The sequence below is a fragment of the Lepidochelys kempii genome, chromosome 1 (genome assembly GCF_965140265.1).
Source record: "Lepidochelys kempii isolate rLepKem1 chromosome 1, rLepKem1.hap2, whole genome shotgun sequence".
Lineage (NCBI taxonomy): Eukaryota > Metazoa > Chordata > Testudines > Cheloniidae > Lepidochelys > Lepidochelys kempii.
Window position 1 is genome coordinate 39,640,354 of NC_133256.1, and position 19,443 is coordinate 39,659,796.

At 44.3% G+C, this 19,443-nt stretch overlaps 1 protein-coding gene across 5 annotated transcripts in view; it reads right to left on the minus strand.

Moving 5' to 3' along the window:
• LATS2 (large tumor suppressor kinase 2) overlaps positions 1-19,443 on the minus strand; it is a 101,253-nt gene that overhangs the window by 14,114 nt on the left and 67,696 nt on the right. The window lies entirely within an intron of this gene.

A 19,443-nucleotide genomic window follows, 5' to 3' on the forward strand; every position in this document is an offset into this window, starting at 1 on the left:
CGCAGTGTCTCTTCTCCCTCCCCACCGTCCCCCAAGACAACGAGTTAGCTCTCTTTAGAACAGGGGTTCTCAGGACAAATATTTTGGTAGCCTCAGAGTGCGGCCACCAACTCTTGCTGGTGGTCACTCACACTTTTTCCTAAAATACTTTATTAGCTTTAGGAAAAACAAATACATATGCACGAATCATAGTAATTTATTGCTAGCTAGTAGATCTGCTGTGAAAAAATGATATTTGTTAAAATTACTTTTCACAGAAGACTTACTAGCTAGCAGAAAACAAACATACAAGTATCACTTTTCACAGCAGACTTACTCAGTCCTGGCAAGCCTGGGGACAAATTAAGAACTGAATGGGGGATCGGGGTAGGCAGCAGGGGCCAGGAGTGATGGGGTTGGGGCGGGGGGGCTGGAGGAGACAGTGAGGGGCCAGAGCCTGAAGCCCCGTGACTGGGTGTTGGGGATGGAGCCCAAAGCTGCACAGCCAGAGCCCGGGGCCCACTGCTACACAGCCAGAGCCTGAAGCCCTGTGGCTGGAACCTGCCACCCCAGGGGTGAGGCCCAAAGCCTGAGCGCAACCTCCTCTGGGAAGGTGGGGCACTCACCAGCTGCCTGCTCCTCCAGCATTGTGCCCCAGCTGTCTCCAGAGCGGGGACAGGGTCTAACCCCTGCTTGCAGCCCCCGCAGCCAACACCAAGGCAGTGCATCCACGAACAACAAGGAAGGGGAGGGGCCGCTGCTTTGCCACCAGCCCTCCCCATCACAGCCTAGGAGGCTGTGGCCACAAGAAAAGCTGCCTACCTTGGAGGACTGCTATACATTTGCTGTAGCCAAGAGAGCTAGTGTCTGAAGCAAGCAACTGGGAGCTGGAGTTTAATACTATAGGTACTTTGACAAACTCAGGATTCCTGGGTTTTAATCTCAACTCTGCACCTAATTTGGTGCAAATCTACACTTAAAATGCTGCATCAGCGCAGCTACATGGATGCAGTTGCACTGCTGTAGCACTAAAGAAGCGCTAAAATGACAGGAGAGAACTCTCCTGTTGGCGTAGTTAATCCGCCTCCTCAAGAGGCGGTAGCTATGTCAGTGGGAGAAGCTCTCTCGCCAACATAGCGCTGTCTACATGGCAGATGGGGGGTGTCAATATAATTAATTGGTTCTCGGCCAATGGGAGCTGCAGAGCCGGCACTAGGGTCGGGGAAGCATGCGGAGCCCCCTGGCTGCCCCTACGCACAGGAGCCAGAGAGGGGACATGCCGCTGTTTCCAGGAACTGCGCGGAGCCATAGCATATGCAGAGCAGGCAAGCCTTCGACCCCGCTCCCCGGCTGAAGCTCTGGAGCAGAGCAAGCCCCAGACCCCGCTCCTCAGCGGGCGTTTGAGGACCGGATTGAAAGGTCTGGTGGGTCAGGCACGGTCCGCGGGCCGTAGTTTGCCCATCCCTCATCTAACACGTTGATTCATGAAAGTATAGCATGTCTATGCAAACAGAGGCCACATCTCAGGGACTTGCAGCACAGATAATAAGGCTCAACTCTTTTTTGTGGGAGCGATAGATTACATGCTACCATAGAGTAGAGAGGTTCTCGGAAAACAATAGAACAGTTCTTGGAGCTAAACTGATTTACAACTCCTGAGGATCTACTCCTCCTTTTAAAATCAAAATAACCACTGAGTTATGGTCCTCAGACAAGTATTTTTATAAACAGAAAAGGCAGAAATGAGGCAAAAAAATCTGCTTGGTGCAGTAACCAATGGTGATTTCAGGGCCAAAACATTCTTTTAGATGGAGGAATCAATCCGGCTCCCACCGAGGCCAACAAAAAGATTCCCACTGAGTGCAATGGGAGTTGGATCAGGCCCTTAGCTGCTGATTATTTTCTTTTCACTGAGCCAAATACTTTAAGTTGCATTATGGTTTGAGAACTCTAGCTGATTATTGTGTTTTAAGCTAACGTTACAGCCAGCGGCCAGACTTTAATAAGAAACACAAGCTAGGGGCAGTGTGCACAGAAATCACAAGGGGACAGATCAGTCCCAGCTGCACATCATTCTCTACATTCTATGTGTTCTCTTTTGAGAATTCAAACATTCTCAGTGCAGCGTTTCCATGCACCTTTTCGTTAGCATTGGCTGTGGCTGCAAAAAGAAAACAAGGCGAAAAAAACTGATTTAAAAAATATTGTTACCTGTTAAAACATTGAGCAAGGAGATTTAAGTGGTCAGCTACATACCTGTGACATTCAATGTTTCTAATGTAAAAGCTATGGTATTTAAGCAGCCACCAGGTCAGCATTTTATGTAAAGTATGGACTCAATATGAGGGGGTGGGGAAGTTGTCTTCCATATTTGGTGGTGTACAGAGAGGAATAGGTGTTTGTGTGCTTTCCAGCCCCCACAGCTACAAGCAGTGACAGTGGATTGCATAACCAGACAATGGTAATCACCAGATCTATTTGGTACCCCCACTATCCAGGATTGCTGGAACAATTTGTATAGTGTGACTGCTGAGAGCCATTGAACCAAACTATAAACCCTGTATATAATGGAAACCACTTCAAGCCAGGGAGAGTGTCACATCCCTACACCAATGCCACAAGCCCCGAGCTGGTAGATAGTTGCTCTCCACCAAGCAGCAAGACTTTGCCACAAGGAAAGCCACCTCTAAGCGCTGATGCCCAACAGGGAATATCTGTGTCTGACAGTAAACAGATAATTGGATATGTAAGTGTACAGACTTCATCTTAGTGTGTGCAGTGAAGGCTTTCCCCATTTTAGCCTCCTGCCTGGCTGGAGGCCAACATCATTGGCAGAGCCTAGCGTTCTTGCTGTACTACAGGGTTGTCCAGCAACATTCTTCATTCAAAAAGCTCAGAGTCATCAAAACATATTTATCATTGAATTGAAGATTGCTCAAGAGGTAAGTAATACTTTTTCTGAGAACATTGCGTCTGAAGGAGACAATAGGTCCTCCAAGATTTGGAAAGGATAATTAATTGCTAACAACAACAAAATTAATTACTTGAATCACCATTCACGTATAAGGATGGGTGACAGATGCAGGAAACTGATACAAATTCCCCAAGAAAAGGAGATCAAGATTGTGCCAGAACAGATGATCGAGACATGAGAATTAGCCTTTCAGGCCTAGCCCACATTTTATATATATAAGCCTGGGGACTAATAAGCTTTAAAGAATGAACAAAGACAGGCTATTGCCAAGAAACAACTAGAATTTAGAACACTCTTCAAGGCTCTAGTAAATGCCTAATCAAGAAGATAAAAGTCGTGGAATCGACATGTTGTTTGCTGCCAAAATGTTCACTCTGCTTGTGTTTTATAGCCCCTCCCTCACCCTGTGCTTGTGTTGCCTATTTAGATGGTAAGCTCTTTGGGGTGGGAGAGTCGACTACTACCCCGTGTTTGTAGGGTGTTTGGCACAATGGGCCCCATTCTTGGATGGGCATTAGGTACTACTGTAATAAACATGATTACATGATTACAAGTGCATAACATCTGCCCACTTGGGGTCAGAGCCCCAGACATGCTGCTTCTATGATGAGCTGCATGCAATTCTAAGGGGTGCCCCTACAACCCCACACCTGTACATGGACTCCTGCAAGGGAGTCTCATGCAACAGGGATGAGGATTTTGGGGATGAGGAAGATGATAAGGAGGGGGAGGTTGAAGATAGCGCACACCAGGCAAGCGGAGAAACCGTTCTCCCCAACAGCCAGGAACAACCAGGGCTCCTGGACCTTGAAGGCAGAGAAGGCACCTCTGGTGAGTGTACCTTTGTAAATATAATACAAGGTTTATAAGCAAGCATGTTTAATGATTAATTTGCCCTGAAGACTTGGGATGCATTCACGGCCAGTACAGCCACTGGAAAAGTCTGTTAACATGTCTGGGGATGGAGCGGAAATCCTCCAGGGACATCTCAATGAAGCGCTCCTGGAGGTACTCCCAAAGCCTTTGCAAAAGGTTTCTGGGGAGGGCACCCTTATTGCGTCCTCCATGGTAGGACACTTTACCACGGCAGGCTAGTAGCACGTAGTCTGGAATCATTGCATAAGAAAACATGGCAGCTTGTGGTCCCGGTGTTTGCTGGCATTCAAGCAACATCCGTTCTTTATCTCTCTGTTATCCTCAGGAGAGTGATATCATTCATTGTCACCTGGTTGAAATAGGGGAATTTTGTTAAGGGGACATTCAGGAGGTGGCTGTTCCTGCTGGGCTGTTTGCCTGTGGCTGAAAAGAAATCATCCCCGCTGTTAGTCACGCGGTGTGGGGAGGGGTGAAGCGATCATCCCAGAGAATTGGGGGGGGGGGGGTGTTAGTTGGGTTTGTGCTGCATGTTAAAGCAGAAACATCAGCCCCTCCTTTTAAATGGTCAATGTGTCTTTTTCAATTTTACTCTCTTTTTTCCTCCTGCAGCTGCAAATGTTTCAACGCTGCCATTAGGATCTCCGTGCCAGGGGCTAGCGCAGATAAGAAGGCAAAAAACAAAGGCACTCGCGATGAAATGTTCTCTGAGCTCATGCAGTCCTCCCAAACTGAAAGAGCCCAGCAGAATGCATGGATGCAGACAATGTCAGAATCCAGGAAAGCACAAAATGAACGCAAGGACAGATGGCTGGAGCAACAGGAGAGGTGGAAGCAGCGTGATGAGAGGAGGCAGGATGTGATGCTGAGGCTACTGGAGGATCAAACTGATATGCTCCGGCGTATGATTGAGGTGCAATCAAGGCACAGACCGCCACTGCAGCCCCTGTGTAATCAACTGCCCTCCTCCCCAAGTACCATAGCCTCCTCACCCAGACACCCGAGAATGTGTGTGTGTGTGGGGGGGGGGTGTGTCCCCCCTCTGGTCACCCAACGACTCCACCCCAGAGGACTGCCCAAGCAACAGAAGGCTGGCATTCAATAAGTTTTGAAGGGCAGTGTGGCTTTGTCCTTCCCTCCTCCCCCACCCCACTCGGTGCTTCCCCCTTCCCCCACCCCTCCCGGGCTACCTTGGCAGTTATCCCCCCATTTGTGTGACGAATTAATAAAGAATGCATGAATTTGAAACAACAATGACTTTACTGCCTCTGCAAGTGGTGATCACAGAATATCAGGGTTGGAAGGGACCTCAGGAGGTCATCTAGTCCAAACCCCTGCTCAAAGCAGGACCAATCCCCAAGGGAATCAAAGGCGGGAGGGGAGGGCGGTTGGCTTACATGGAAGTAGACTGAACCAAGGGGGTGGGTTTTCATCAAGGAGAAACGAACAGAACTGTCACACCGTAGCCTGGTTAGCCATGAAACTGGTTTTCAAAGCTTCTCTGATGCACAGCGCGCCCTGCTGTGTTCTTCTAACCGCCCTGGTGTCTGGCTGCACGTAATCAGCGGCCAAATGATTTGCCTCAACTTCCCACCCCGCCATAAACGTCTCCCCCTTACTCTCACAGAGATTGTGGGGCACACAGCAAGCAGTAATAACAATGGGAATATTGGTTTCATTGAGGTCTAACCGAGTCAGTAAACTGCGCCAGCGCGCTTTTAAATGCCCAAATGCACATTCTACCACCATTCTGCACTTGCTCAGCCGAAAGTTGAACAGCTCCTGACTACTGTCCAGGGTACCTGTGTATGACTTCATGAACCATGGCATTAAGGGGTAGGCTTGGTCCCTAAGGGTAACTATAGACATTTCAACATCCTCAACGGTTATTTTCTGGTCTGGAAAGTAAGTCCTTTGCTGCAGCTGTTCCTACAGACCAGAGTTCCTGAAGATGCGAGTGTTATGTACCTTTCCTGGCCATCCCACATTGATGTTGGTGAAACGTCCCTTGTGATCCACCAGTGCTTGCAGCACCATTGAAAAGTACCCCTTTCGGTTTATGTACTGGCTGCCTTGGTGCTCCTGTCCCAAGATAGGGATATGCGTTCTATCGCCCCACCACAGTTAGGGAATCCCATTGCAGCAAAGCCATCCACTATGACCTTCACATTTCCCAGAGTCACTACCCTTGATATCAGCAGCTCAGTGATTGCGTTGGCTACTTGGATCACAGCAGCTCACACAGCAGATTTGCTCACTCCAAATTGATTCCCGACTGACCGGTAGCTGTCTGGCATTTCAAGCTTCCGGAGGGCTATCGCCACTCCCTTGTGAACTGTGAGGGCTGTTCTCATCTTGGTATTCTTGTGCTTCAGGGCAGGAGAAAGCAAGTCACGAAGTTCCATGAAAGTGCCCTTACACATGTGGAAGTTTCACAGCCACTGGGAATCATCCCAGACCTGCAACACTATGCGGTCCCACCAGTCTATGCTTGTTTCCCAGGCCCAGAATCGGTGTTCCATGGCATGAGCCTGCCCCATTGCCACCAGGATGGCCAAATTGCCGGGGCTCGTGCTTTGAGAGAAGTCTGTGTCCATGTCCTCATCACTCTCGTCACCGCGCTGCCATCGCCTTCTCGCCTGCTTTTGCAGGTTCTGGTTCTGCAATATACTGCATGATAATGAATGAGGTGTTTACAATGCTCATAACTGCCGCGGTGATCTGAGTGGGCTCCATGCTTACCGTGGTATGGCATCTGCAGGAGAGCAGAGTTGCAGGGGAAGCGGTGGTTGGATGACCAGTGATGCAGACCAACTGCACCATCTGCTGCCAGGACACAACAGCTGAGCGGGCTGCACGCTTGCCATGGTATGGCAAGACAAAAGCAGCCAAGCAGAGTGGCAGCAGAAGCAGCTCTGCGAGACCACCAGGAGAGCAGCGTGGCAGCGGAAGCAGTGGATGACGATGGTCATATAGAGGACCTGCGAGGTGGATTCATAGCAGCAGGAGAGCAGAGTGGCAGCAGAAGCAGTTGTTCGATGATGATGGTTTGCAGCCCTACTGCACCATCTGCTGAAAGCAGTATGGTGCCCGTATGGAAAAAAGGCGTGAAACGATGGTCTGCTGTTGCTTTCACAGAGGGAGGGGCGACTGACGACATGTATCCAAAACCACCCACAACAATGTTTTTGCCCCTTCAGGCATTGGGAGCTTAACCCAGAATTCCAGTGGGCGGCAGAGACTGCGGAAACTGTGGGATAGCTACCCACAGTGCAACGCTCCGAAAGTCGACGCTCGCCTTGGTACCGTGGATGCACTCAGCCGACTTAATGTGCTGAGTGGGATTTAGTGGGGTCACACGCAATCGACTGTATAAAATCACTTTCTAAAAAAATCGACTTCTATAAATTCGACCTAATTTTGTAGTGTAAACATACCCTAAGGGAAGCTTATTTTAGTCCTCCCAGACAGAGAACAGCCATGGTAACATGCGTATCAGGAGAGAATAGAGTAATGCAAAGTAAAACTAAAACAAAGGCTTGATTTTCATTTCAGATGCCCAGAATTAGAGTTACTCAAAACAAATTCAATTTCAATTTTTTGGCAAAGATTTTCATTTAAAAATTGCTTTTGATAATAAAATAATTTTCAAACTATTTATCAGGTTTGTATAAACTATCTCGCTGGTCAAACTTTTCTGATTTTAAAAAAATTTGGTCAATTTCACAAAAGCCAATAAAAATTTTTAAAAGATTGGCATGAAGTTTATTTACTGATTCTCTCAACCAGCTCTACCCAGGATCAGGAAGTCATACACCATCTAAATTTCCCTAGCAGGGAGAAGCTCCAGCCTCTGGAGTTGGGAGGCAGGTATATTTATACCTACTCAGAGTAAGCATCATGCCAGGTGCATGCAACTGACACAGAAAGGGGTTAACAAACATAAGAATCAGAAAATGACAAAATTACCAAGGAAACTTCACAACTAATACAAACCGTTTTAAAATACTTTGATGCAATGTATTTATATTAAAGTAATAAATTGCACATAATGGTTTGTTCTCTTAACTGAGTTCATACAGTACATCCCAAAATGGTAGATTCTTTAACATGTGCGGCATTTGTCTCATGAAGGAAACCTGCCAGGTATAAGATTTAGACATATCCAAGGTCCTGAAGTTAAGCCATTTGGAAATATTCCAAGTGTCGCTGCTCATCATTTCCAAACAAATGCTTGTAAGATACAGTGATGACTTATAACAAGGCATTTCTAGACAGAGACTGTAGGTGTAAACATTTCATTCAAGAGATGTTACACGTTTTTTAAAAAAAAATTACACGAGGCTTTCAAACCCAGGAAGAGTTAATTACATAACTCCTGTTAAAGTCAATCTCTGAGTGTATGTGTATGTATACAGACACTTCTGTTGAAATGGGTTTAGTTGTAGTAGGCCTAGAAATCCCTTGAAGGCAACACATGAAAAAAGCCCCATGCATTCTCTCTCTCTCTCTCATGGAAAAAAAAAATAAATAAAAATACTGTTCCTGTATGAAGATGCACTCTCTTGTTAAGATACATAAGTTTGTAGTGTAGGCATGCCCTAAGTAGACATATGGTCAAAGGCGATGTGTAGGGAGGACATGGGGGGTGGGTCTCAAGTGCCCCCCACCCCCGATTGGCCTGCTAGCGTGGGGAGGGAGAGCGGCTCTGTCCTTCTTTCCCTGTTCTCCCCCTGCACGTTTGGCTGCTCTCCCTGGTAGCAGGGTGGGGAGCAGGACAGAGCTGCTTCTGCCTGAGAGTGCCTGGCTGGGAGGCAGCGGCTGCCCACTCCCTGCCCAAGCTCGGCTGCCAGGGACAGGGTCCGAGCATTCCGGGGAGGAGGGGGTTCCGACTCGTTCAGCTTCTATCCCCGGCAGCAGGGCCTGGGCGGCGGCCGCTCACTTGCTGGGGACAGGAGCTGAGTGAGTCAGAAACATCCTGCTTGCTCGGACCCTGTCCCAGGCAGCTGAGCCCGAGCAGGGAGCAAGACACCACAGCCTCTCAGCCAGGCAGAAACAGCTCCGTCCTGCTTCCCGCTCGGCTGCCAGGGAGAGCGGCCAAAAGTACTGGGGGGAGGTGCAGGGAGAGAAGGACAGAGCTCCCCGCCACACGTTACTTGCAGGAGAGCACGGGGGCTCAGGGTGGGGGTCACTGGACAGAGGACACGTGGGACAAATCATGTCCTCCCCTTTAGATTGTGGAGTGCCGCACCCCACTATAGGGAGGCACCAGTTGTCTATGCATACGGTGGTTCATGTCCACACTACCCTCCTTCTGGTGGTGGTGTGTGTCTTTACCAGGAGCGCTTCCACTACAACAGTTCCTGGAAGCATATTAAGTAAAATGAATGCACAAGACCCTGTCCTGAAGAGCCTACACTCCAAGTTAACATATGCTGCAATGAAAGGACAATAAAAATAATGCAACAAGGAAAACAGTGGCCAGGGCATTCAGAGATGAGGGTGTTGACAATCAAAATGGGACTTCCCAACTTGCTTGACGAAGAGAAAGAAGAAGAGAAAGAATGGAAAACATCTCAGTTCAAGCAAGCAGCCAGCTGGGCTCATTGACAGACGGAAGCTCCCACTCCTCCTACAAGCCAGGAAAACGGAAAGTAGTAGGAGAGAACAGCAGCAGTGATAGAGAGTACTGCTTTCGGATCAGATGATCCTTGATTCAGGTCCCAAGAAGAAAAGAATCATCCTTGACTTTCTTGCCCCCAATAATGCTTGTATGTTGTCTTTCTATTTCCCCTTCCCTGCAAGATGCTAACCCAGAGATTAACACATTTTCTTTGAATAGCTGTGCATCAATGGATTTTCTCTCTCCATAAACATGTAAAACTTCTTTTTCAAAATGACAACAAAACAAAATAATCACCCAAAAACCACAGCACCTAATAGGAGCACGTACAGGATTCTGTTAGTTTAAGCAATGCAATCAGTAGGCCTGTCAAAGTACTGTAAATATTGCCATACCAGAACACAGTAATGGTTCTCGTCTTGTCCAGTGTCCTGACTGTGCCAGTGGCATACTTATTGTTGACGCAGTTTAAAAATAAATGCAAGCTATACAAATATCAATGGTTTGCTGTCAAAACTGGGAGGATGTATCTAGTGGGGTCACTCCTGCATCCAGTACTATTCATTATTTTCATTCATAACCAGGATAGTGGAGAGGAGAGCATGCTTATAAAATCTGCAGATGATAACAAACTGGGAGGGCTTGCAAACACCTTGGAGGACAGGATTAGAATTCAAAATGATCTTGACAAATTGGATAGTTGGTCTGAAATTCTACAAGATGAAACTCAGTAAAGATAAATGCAAAGTACTTCACTTAGGAAGGGAAAAATCAAATGCATCATTACAAAATGGGGAATAACTGGCTAAGGTGGTAGTAGTGCTGAAAAGGATCTCGGGTTATAGCGGATCACAAACTGAATATGAGTCAACAATGTACTGCAGTTGCCAAAAAGGCTAATATTAAGGAGTGTATTAACAGGCATGTTTATATAAGACACAGGAGGTAACTGTCCTGCTCTACTCAGCACTGGTGAGGCCTCAGCTGGAGTCCTGTATCTCAATTCTGTGCGCCATGCTTTAGGAAAGATGGTGACAAACCGGAGAGCAACAAAAATGATCAGAGGTTTGGAAAACATAACCTATGAGGCAAGGTTAAAAAAACTGGGTAAATTTAGTCTTGAGAAAAGAAGACTGAGGGTGGACCTACTAACAGTCTTCAAATAAGTTAAGGGCGGTTATAAAGAGGACCGTGATAAGGGTAGTTAAACTCTGGAATAGGCTTCCAAGGGAGATTTTAAAACCTCCAATGATGGGGGTTGCACAACCAGGTTGGACAAACTCTTGTCAGGGAGGTTTACATGGTCCTTCATCAGTGCAGGGGGCTGGACTTGAGCACTTCTCAAGGTCCCTTCCAGCCCTACATTTCAATGATTCTATATTAGGAGAACATTAAAGTTGCACACCTAAGTACTCCAAAAGCCACAAAGTGTCAATGTTAAAGTTGTCCATGCAAATTTAACACTACCCCGTGAGCGTAAACATTATGATTAAGGCTACAGTTTTGTCATGCAAATTTTCAGTCACTCAATCTCACAGCAGAGGTGTGGGGGAAAAACCATAGTCATGGAAATGTCACAGGGTACAGGGGGTGGATGGTGGAGAGCGAACCCACCCCAGTGAGGCCCAGGCGGGGGGAGTGGAAACTGAGCCCACCCCACAGTGGTGGTTCCTGTTTTGTGGGGCTAGACCTGGCTCCCCTCTCTAACAGTTGTTACCCCTGGCACTAGGTCACAACATCAGTCAAATTTGGCCAGTCTGCCCTTCCATCTCCATCTGTAGAGGGGGTGGATGCACCAAACATGAATGGTGCTGTGACCACACGGGCCAGGTCACAATGCCCAGCACAGGGAGATGAAGCCACAGAAGCTGCCAGTGACACAATTACCGTGAACACTGTGACCTCCGCACCAAAATCATAGCATTATGATACAGTCTTTAATTACACTAATACATTCTATTTTTCGTATAATTTTTCCTTCAACCTTAGGCACACACGTGCAGAATTTTGTAATCTCCCCTCCCTCCCACATCTTGTATACTTACATTATTTTCATTCTCATAAATCAATATAAATATCATGGACTTATGTCCTGATTTTCCAGAAATGCTGAAGATCATCTTAGCCCAGGGGAACAAAACATGCTCAGCACCTCTAAAAACCAGACCACATTTAGGCTTTTTAAAACAAGTTATTTTCTCTCTATGAAATGTTCTCTAATAATGTTGTAATCCATGTACTATACATTTTCTTCTCAACTAGCAGGAAACCTGCTTTACATGCAGTTCAGCAATAAGGCAGGTACCCTCAAAGCTAGCTTAGCCGCAGATTTTAAGCGGCTAACATCTCTGCCAGAAAGAAAAGGAGTACTTGTGGCACCTTAGAGACTAACCAATTTATTTGAGCATAAGCTTTCATGAGCTACAGCTCACTTCATCCGATGGGTGTAGCTCACGAAAGCTTATGCTCAAATAAACTGGTTAGTCTCTAAGGTGCCACAAGTCCTCCTTTTCTTTTTGCGAATACAGACTAACACGGCTGCCACTCTGAAACATATCTGCCAGAGGCATGCACTGGGGTGGGACGGGGGACAATCATCATTGGGGGCACACCGGGGCGGGGGAGGAGAGAAAAGAGCAAGCTTCTGTCAGAGTGGGGAAAGAGCGAGCTCCATGCGTCTACACTTAAATCTGTCTCCTGCTGACGTCAGCGCCCCATTACAGTGACGCAGGATAGTGCCTCCCCAAGGGGCAGCGAGCCACAGCTGATGTACTGAGGTTGATGCAGCATGAGTGCAGACACTGCATTACTTGTGTCGACCCTAACAGTTCTCCAGCCGCTGTCCCATAATGCCCAACACTTACCACTCTGGTCACAATTGTGAACTCCACTGCCCAGGGATCACGGGGACAGGAAGGCCCCCCTCCCTTTTAAAGCCCCACACATTTTTGAAATGCCCTTTTCTGATTGCCCACCTAGCAGTCCTCTGTTGTTGTGTGCAAAAGCCCAGCTGACCATGCCAGCTTTTGTGCCAGTCCATCTTGGAACAGACAGGGGATATTGAATCTCCTGAGCCTATGGAAAGAAGAGCCTGTCCAAGCACAGCGACGGACCAGCCGTAGAAATGTGGACATCTACGAGCAGATTGCTTGGGGGATGCAGGTGAAGGGCTACAACCGGGACCAGCAGCAGTGCCACATGAAAGGAACTGCATCAGGCATACCAGAAAGCCAGGAAGGCCAACACCCGATCCGGTGCGGAACTGCAGACCTGCTGCTTTTTACAAAAAGTTGCATGCCATCCTTGGTGGAGACCATCACCACCACAGATCTCTGAGGAGCCTGAGCCACAGACCCCTGGCGTGAACAGCGAGGACAAGGAGGCAGCAAAGGAGGAAGCAGAGGACGACGATAGGGGACATGCAACAGAGAGGTGGGGGGGGGGGGGGAGAAGTCCAGCTATGCCATGAGCCAGGACTTGTTTGAGACTCCCCCACAGTCCAGTCAGTCCAAACAACTACAGGACACATGATTTTTCCCCTCTGGTTTAATGAAATTGGCAAATGTGTTCTTCAGTGAGGCACTACTGATATCAGTATTGAAGTCCAATTTAAGAAATGAAAATAAACATTGCAGCATTCAACAAGGAACCAATATAAAATTCAAGGAAGAATGTTCAGTAAATTGCTCTCATGAGTTTATAAATTCCGCTAAGTGAAAACCTCCCACTAGAATAAAACCTCCATCACACATAAAATATACATGATGCATACATCCATACAGCAATGAGATGCCCGTAGCAGGCTTGCGAGGCTCAGGCTATGGGGCTGTTTAATTGCATTGTAGACATTCAGCCCCAAGCGGAAGCCCAGGTTGTAGATCCTGAGAGGTGGGAGAGCTTGAGTCCTGGGACCCTCCCACCAATCAGGGTCCTAGACCCCGGGCTCCCGCTTGAGTCTGGACGTCTACACTGTAGTTAAATAGCCCTGCAGCATGAGCCTGGCAAGCGGGAGTCAGCTGAAACAGGCCAGCTGCAGGTTTTTAATTGCAGTGTAGATATACTCAGTGACTAGGTTTCTGGACAAAACACACCCATGATACGGTCACTGTTGCCTCCTGGCTGAGGGGACAGTACTCACTGTGGGCTGACACTGTCTTTTTACAAAAGGACCACTAGGATGGCTACATTTTCATAGAGATGTGCCTGAATCACGCTCAAAAAATGCAGAGTTGTGCATATAAAAATATTCCTTCAGTAGGTGTCACTTAAACATGCAAATCCTGCTGCATGGCCAAGAGAGCCAAATGATGTGGATTAGGGCTGTCAATTAATCACAGTTAACTTATGCAATTAACTCAAAAAATTAATTGTGATTAAAAAAATTAATCACGATTAATCGCACTTATAACAATAGAATACCAATTGAAATGTATTAAATATTTTTGGATGTTTTTCTACATTTTCAATATTGATTTCAATTACGCCACAGAATACAAAGTGCACAGTGCTCACTTTATATTATTATTTTTGATTACAGATATGTGCACTGTAAAAATGATAAACAAAAGAAATAGTAGTTTTCAATTCACCTCATACAAGTACTGAAGTGCAATCTCTTTACTGTGAAAGCGCAACTTACAAATGCAGATTTTTTTTTGCTTAATAACTGCACTCAAAAATAAAACAGTGTAAAACTTTAGAGCCTACAAGTCCACCCAGTCCTACGTCTTATTCTGCCAACCGCTAAGACAAACAAATTTGTTTACATTGATTGGAGATACTGCTGCCTGCTTCTTATTTACAACGTCACCTGAAAGTGAGAACAGAGTTCCCATGACACTTTTGCAGCTGGCGTTGCAAGTTATTTACATGCCAGATATGCTAAACGTTTGTATGCCCCTCTCATACGGAAATTATAGAACCAAAACCACCAAAAAAAGAAAACGAACCTTCTGCTGGTGGCATCTGACTCAGATGATAAAAATGAACATGCATCAGTCCGCACTGCTTTGGATCATTATCATGCAAAACCCATCAACAGCATGGGAGCATGTCCTCTGGAATGGTGGCTGAAGCATGAAGGGACATATAAATCTTTAGCGCATCTGGCATGTAAATATCTTACAATGCCAGCTATAACAGTGTCATGTGAATGACTGTTCTCATTTTCAGGTGACATTGTAAACAAGAAGCAGGCAGCATTATCTCCTACAAATTGTAACCAACCTTGTTTGTCTGAGCGATTGGCTGACCAAGAAGTAGGACTGAGTGGACTTGTAGGCTCTAAAATTTTACATTGTTTTATTTTTGAATGCAGTTTTTTTTGTACATAATTCTACATTTGTAAGTTCAACTTTCATGATAAAGAGATTGCACTACAGTACTTGTATGAGGTGAATTGAAAAATACAATTTTTTTGTTTTTTACCATGCAAATATTTGTAATAAAAAATAAATATAAAGGGAGCACTGTACACTTTGTATTCTGTGTTGTAATTAATATTTATATTTAAAAATGTAGTAAACATCCAAAAATATTTGAAATAAATGGTATTCTATTGTTAATCTTGTGATTAATTGCAGTTACATTTTTTAATCGCACAATTAATTGCAATTAATTTTTTTAATTGCTTGACAGCCCTAATGTGGATGCATCTGGTATGTGGCCATCTAAGGACACAAGTCCAATTTCAATATAGCTAAGTAATAGATGTGTGGGAAAGTGGTAATTAGATAATTAAGTGTTAACAATTTAGCATTTTTTCCATAGTGAATGCACTATGCATATCAGACGTTAATTCGAATTTGAACGTGTACAGTTTTGTACACTGAAGTCACAACTGTGCTCTGCACATATAGTCTTAGCCATAGTAGGCCATACTAGCTGCCCTCCGGAGCAGCACTTCACATGCAGAATAGTCATTAGGCCATTGGAAAAATACCCCCCCTTCCAACTCCCACATCTTGCTGTTAATACTGAAGTACCAATTTCTTGACCTGACTATGAGAGCAAGTAATTAGTCTGGATAGAACAGCAGTTCACTGAAGTTTCCATGAGGAGATTATTCCTTTTCATCAGCCATAAGTAATGTAGTTGCTAATTTTATTACTCAAGTGCTAGCCAAAAATGCTTTCGGCTAGCATTACGCAGGAGAGTGCTAACACAGTACTCCAAGCATTTTTCACTGCAGACACAGACATTAGAAGTGACTGGCTTCTATTCCTCCCCCCTCTACTACTACAAAACAGAGTATATATTAAAAATAGTCATGTTGTTTACAAATGTTCACAGGGTTCAAGCATAATGTTTCTGCCAAGCTGGGTGTAGGTGAATCATTAACTGGGCATCCAGATCCAATATGGTGAGTCACTGGGTTCACTGTCCAGAAATAAAAGCATCAGGGTACAAAAAATATGGAGAGAGACAGAAAGGCCTTCCTTGAACTGCCAACCTCAAACCTCAGCTAATCTGCTCCAAATAAAGACAAATAGTACCGTCCAACTTGAAGTTCATGGGCACTCTTTATTTCACACAGCTCCATGCTTAATAAATTGTGAATCTAACCCAGGCGCTGATGGTCCACTCAGATTTCTTAATGCTATTTACATAATGTATTACAATTTGTATTCATTTTCCAAGACTTTAACATAAAAGGGCAATAATGCCACTTTCTTTTACCGTGTAATGTTATACATCTTTATTCAGTTTTCAAAGCACTTCATTTTCAAATGCGTTCTTACAACCTCTCCCGCAAGAGAGGAAAAATTCTTAACAACTTCCCAGTAATGACAGTCGCTAAGAGCAAGTCACCTAATCAAATTCTAGGTCAGATGCGAACATAATTCTTCAGACAAGGTTAATGTATCTGTTCAAAAAGTGTTTCTGACATGGATTTTAGTACTTTAGGAGAGCTCCCTCCCCCTTAATTTTCCCTTTGGGAATACTTTAATAGAACTGTAAAATCTCCAGGATATCAGTTTGGAATGCATTATAACTGAAGTGTTCTTCTTTGGGGATTTACACTACCCTGGGATCCTAACTAATGTCAAGTAGTAATGCACATTCCAATTAAAAACCCTGAGTTCTATTGCGAGACAAATGAAGGGTACTTCTTTGTAAACTTAAGGAGACTGAATAAACATCTGGGTTTTATCTTACGTATCCTCGTGTTTTCTCAATATTTAAAAAAAGAATCAGGAGAGACTTCTTGGCCTCTTTACTGTTCAAAAGCTGGGAAATTCACTATTGTTATCTTTGTACCTATTTTTAAGACGGTAATATCTCAACTTAAATTCATTAGAATTCTACTCCTGTATTTCTCTTTCTAAACTCTGAAAATAAAAGTATGAAAGATAGCATTCAACTGACGTCTCTAAAAAAACCTGGATGATCAAATTTTGCACACTAGGGATCATATTAGAAACTTGCCAAGCAGCACTTAATGTACATTAGCTCTATAAAACACACATGTATCTGTGAAATGCTGAGCACCATGGACTCCCACTGAGTGGCTCTCAGAGAACAGTTCGGAAAAAACCTCAAAATACCCCTTTCTATAGAAAGTCCTATATAGTTAGTACAGCTTTCCACAACTGCATGATAAGACTTCAAGTCACACAGCGCTGGAAGCAAAAAACCAGCTGGATAAAATATCCTAAGGTCAGGCTTTTTACATTTAAAGCAGTCGCAGCAAAATTATTCAAATTCTCAGCGCATAACTGACCAGGAGGAGATTCCACAGAGAGGCAAACAATTCCTCAAGAGAACAGCTGCAGTCTCTGAATCTCAGGAATCACTGTAACAACAACAAAAATATTGTGTCCTCTCCATGTTAATCAGGAGCATAAGTATAAGAAATTAAAGATAGCCAACCATCAACTAACAATTTAATTGGGGATATAGAAAAACCTTGTAATCGGATACCTGACTTCAGTTACACCAAAAAGTAAAGTGAAGTAAATGATAGAGAATTCTTGTCAGTCATTTTATTCAATATTATGTACATCTACCATTAGGTTTTATTACACATTAAATTCCTTTAGCAACGTTTCTGGCAAATAGGAGGCAATTTCTTTCAAGGTGTCCACATCATGTTTGTTCTTTGTTGCCCTATATTCTTTTAGCTATAGCTTTCTTCAGATCACTCCAAAGTTACTTCTTCTGGATACAAATAAAGTAAATAAAGGCCAAGGCAATAAACACTAGATCAGTGCCCTTCCTGCCTCCCATCCAAACAATATGTGCATTTTAGGATGTGTGCTTTGAATTGTTGTGGAAAAGTAAATCCTCTTCTAAGCTTATCCTCAGTGGCATACTTTTTAGTGCTACTTTCTTACCTCTCCACAAACTGCACTATATTACGCCATCGGTGAAACACAGCTCAAAAACTAGATAAGCAAAATAGCCATCTTCCAGCAATCTTAACAGTGGTAACTAAGCTGTCTTTGAGAGTCTCCCATTCCCTCCTCCAATATATAACCTTTATAACAGAATGAAACGTGTACGTTTATGCTTCATCAGACCATGACGTTTTGGTTCAAAACTTTTCAGTCTTTTTCTCATGTTGCCTTGGGAAGTTGTTTTAATGGCACTCTTTTGGGTTTTAGTGTCATGGCTATTTTTCCTTCACTAAGCTTACAACTGAATATTACAAAGCAACTTTTTTTAAAAACACATTTATAATCTGAAAGATACAGACAAGGGGAAACAATGCTACATAATAGGCCATAATCAACAGACTAGATGAGTTTAAAATTTAAACCAGAGGGAAAACCCTCATGTATCACAGTATTATGCTAATCAAAAACCAGTCACAGCATCACTAATAAGTATTACACCCATCCACAGCAAGTATATTCCCAATGAAAACATACTTGTGGTTATGAAAAATTCTAAATCAGGTTTGTCTTGATTTAGAAGTATATATATCAGGATGACACAATTTTAATTTTTTTTCCTCCACAGCTGGCATTTGAGAAGGAAGCTTAAAATAGCTCAAGTAGATAAAGAAAAAGCCCCTTTGTATAGAAAACTTACTGTGAACATTTTATCTTAGTTTCTCAAATAATTCTGGCAATGAAATAAGGGGACTGTCTTCCTCAGTTTCTTCTTCCATGCCTATTACTCAAAATTCTGAGCCACCCTCGTTTCCTCAGACTTTCAGTCTGTGTCACTATACAGGACACCAACCACATCATTTTATTTATGCTATATCATCAGATATTTATATAACAAGGTATGGTTCTTTGCACGATTACTGCTTGACAAGCATATTTTTACATGGTAAAATGCTTCTTACTAGTCCCTTACCTAATGCAGAACATTAGGTACCAAGAAACAACAGGATGGGTAATCAACTTTCTTAGAGTGAGTAAAATGATTCCTAGAACTGGTACCTATGTTAGCATTTTACTACTTAAAACTTTTTCACGTGTTGGGCTAAAGTCTTCTCAAATATCACAAGCCAAGCAGAGTGAGACCTGATCAGTTCTTTGACAGGAAAACACCAAGGGTAACAAGTGGGGCATTGCATGAAGTGGTTGCGGAATTTCATTACATGGCACTCAACAAACTAATGCCCAGGAGGATATTAGGCAGTAATGTATTGGTGATGGTCTCTTTTGGAGGAGACATAAAAATCTTGGTCCTGCCTACTTACGGTTCCAAGAGTAAGGATAAGAGGTCAGCAGAGGTTCCAAGAGTAAGGATAAGAATATTAGCCCTGGTTGGGCAATTACACTCCAAATTCCTAAATTCTTCTTCCTGCTATTGTTTGGAGACCATGTTACTTCCTCTTCTGAACTAGTGTGCCGTGTTGCTAAGCACTGTCAAACAGCTGCCATTCCACTACACTGCACTGCAGCAACGGTGTGAAGTGATTCCTGTAGATTCAAGGGGAAATCTCAACACTAGCCCTCACTTACATGGGAGTATGCCAGGACCAAGTTCCAGACCTACTCTCTTTCTTCACTTTTGTGGGTGGGTGGGTGTGCGG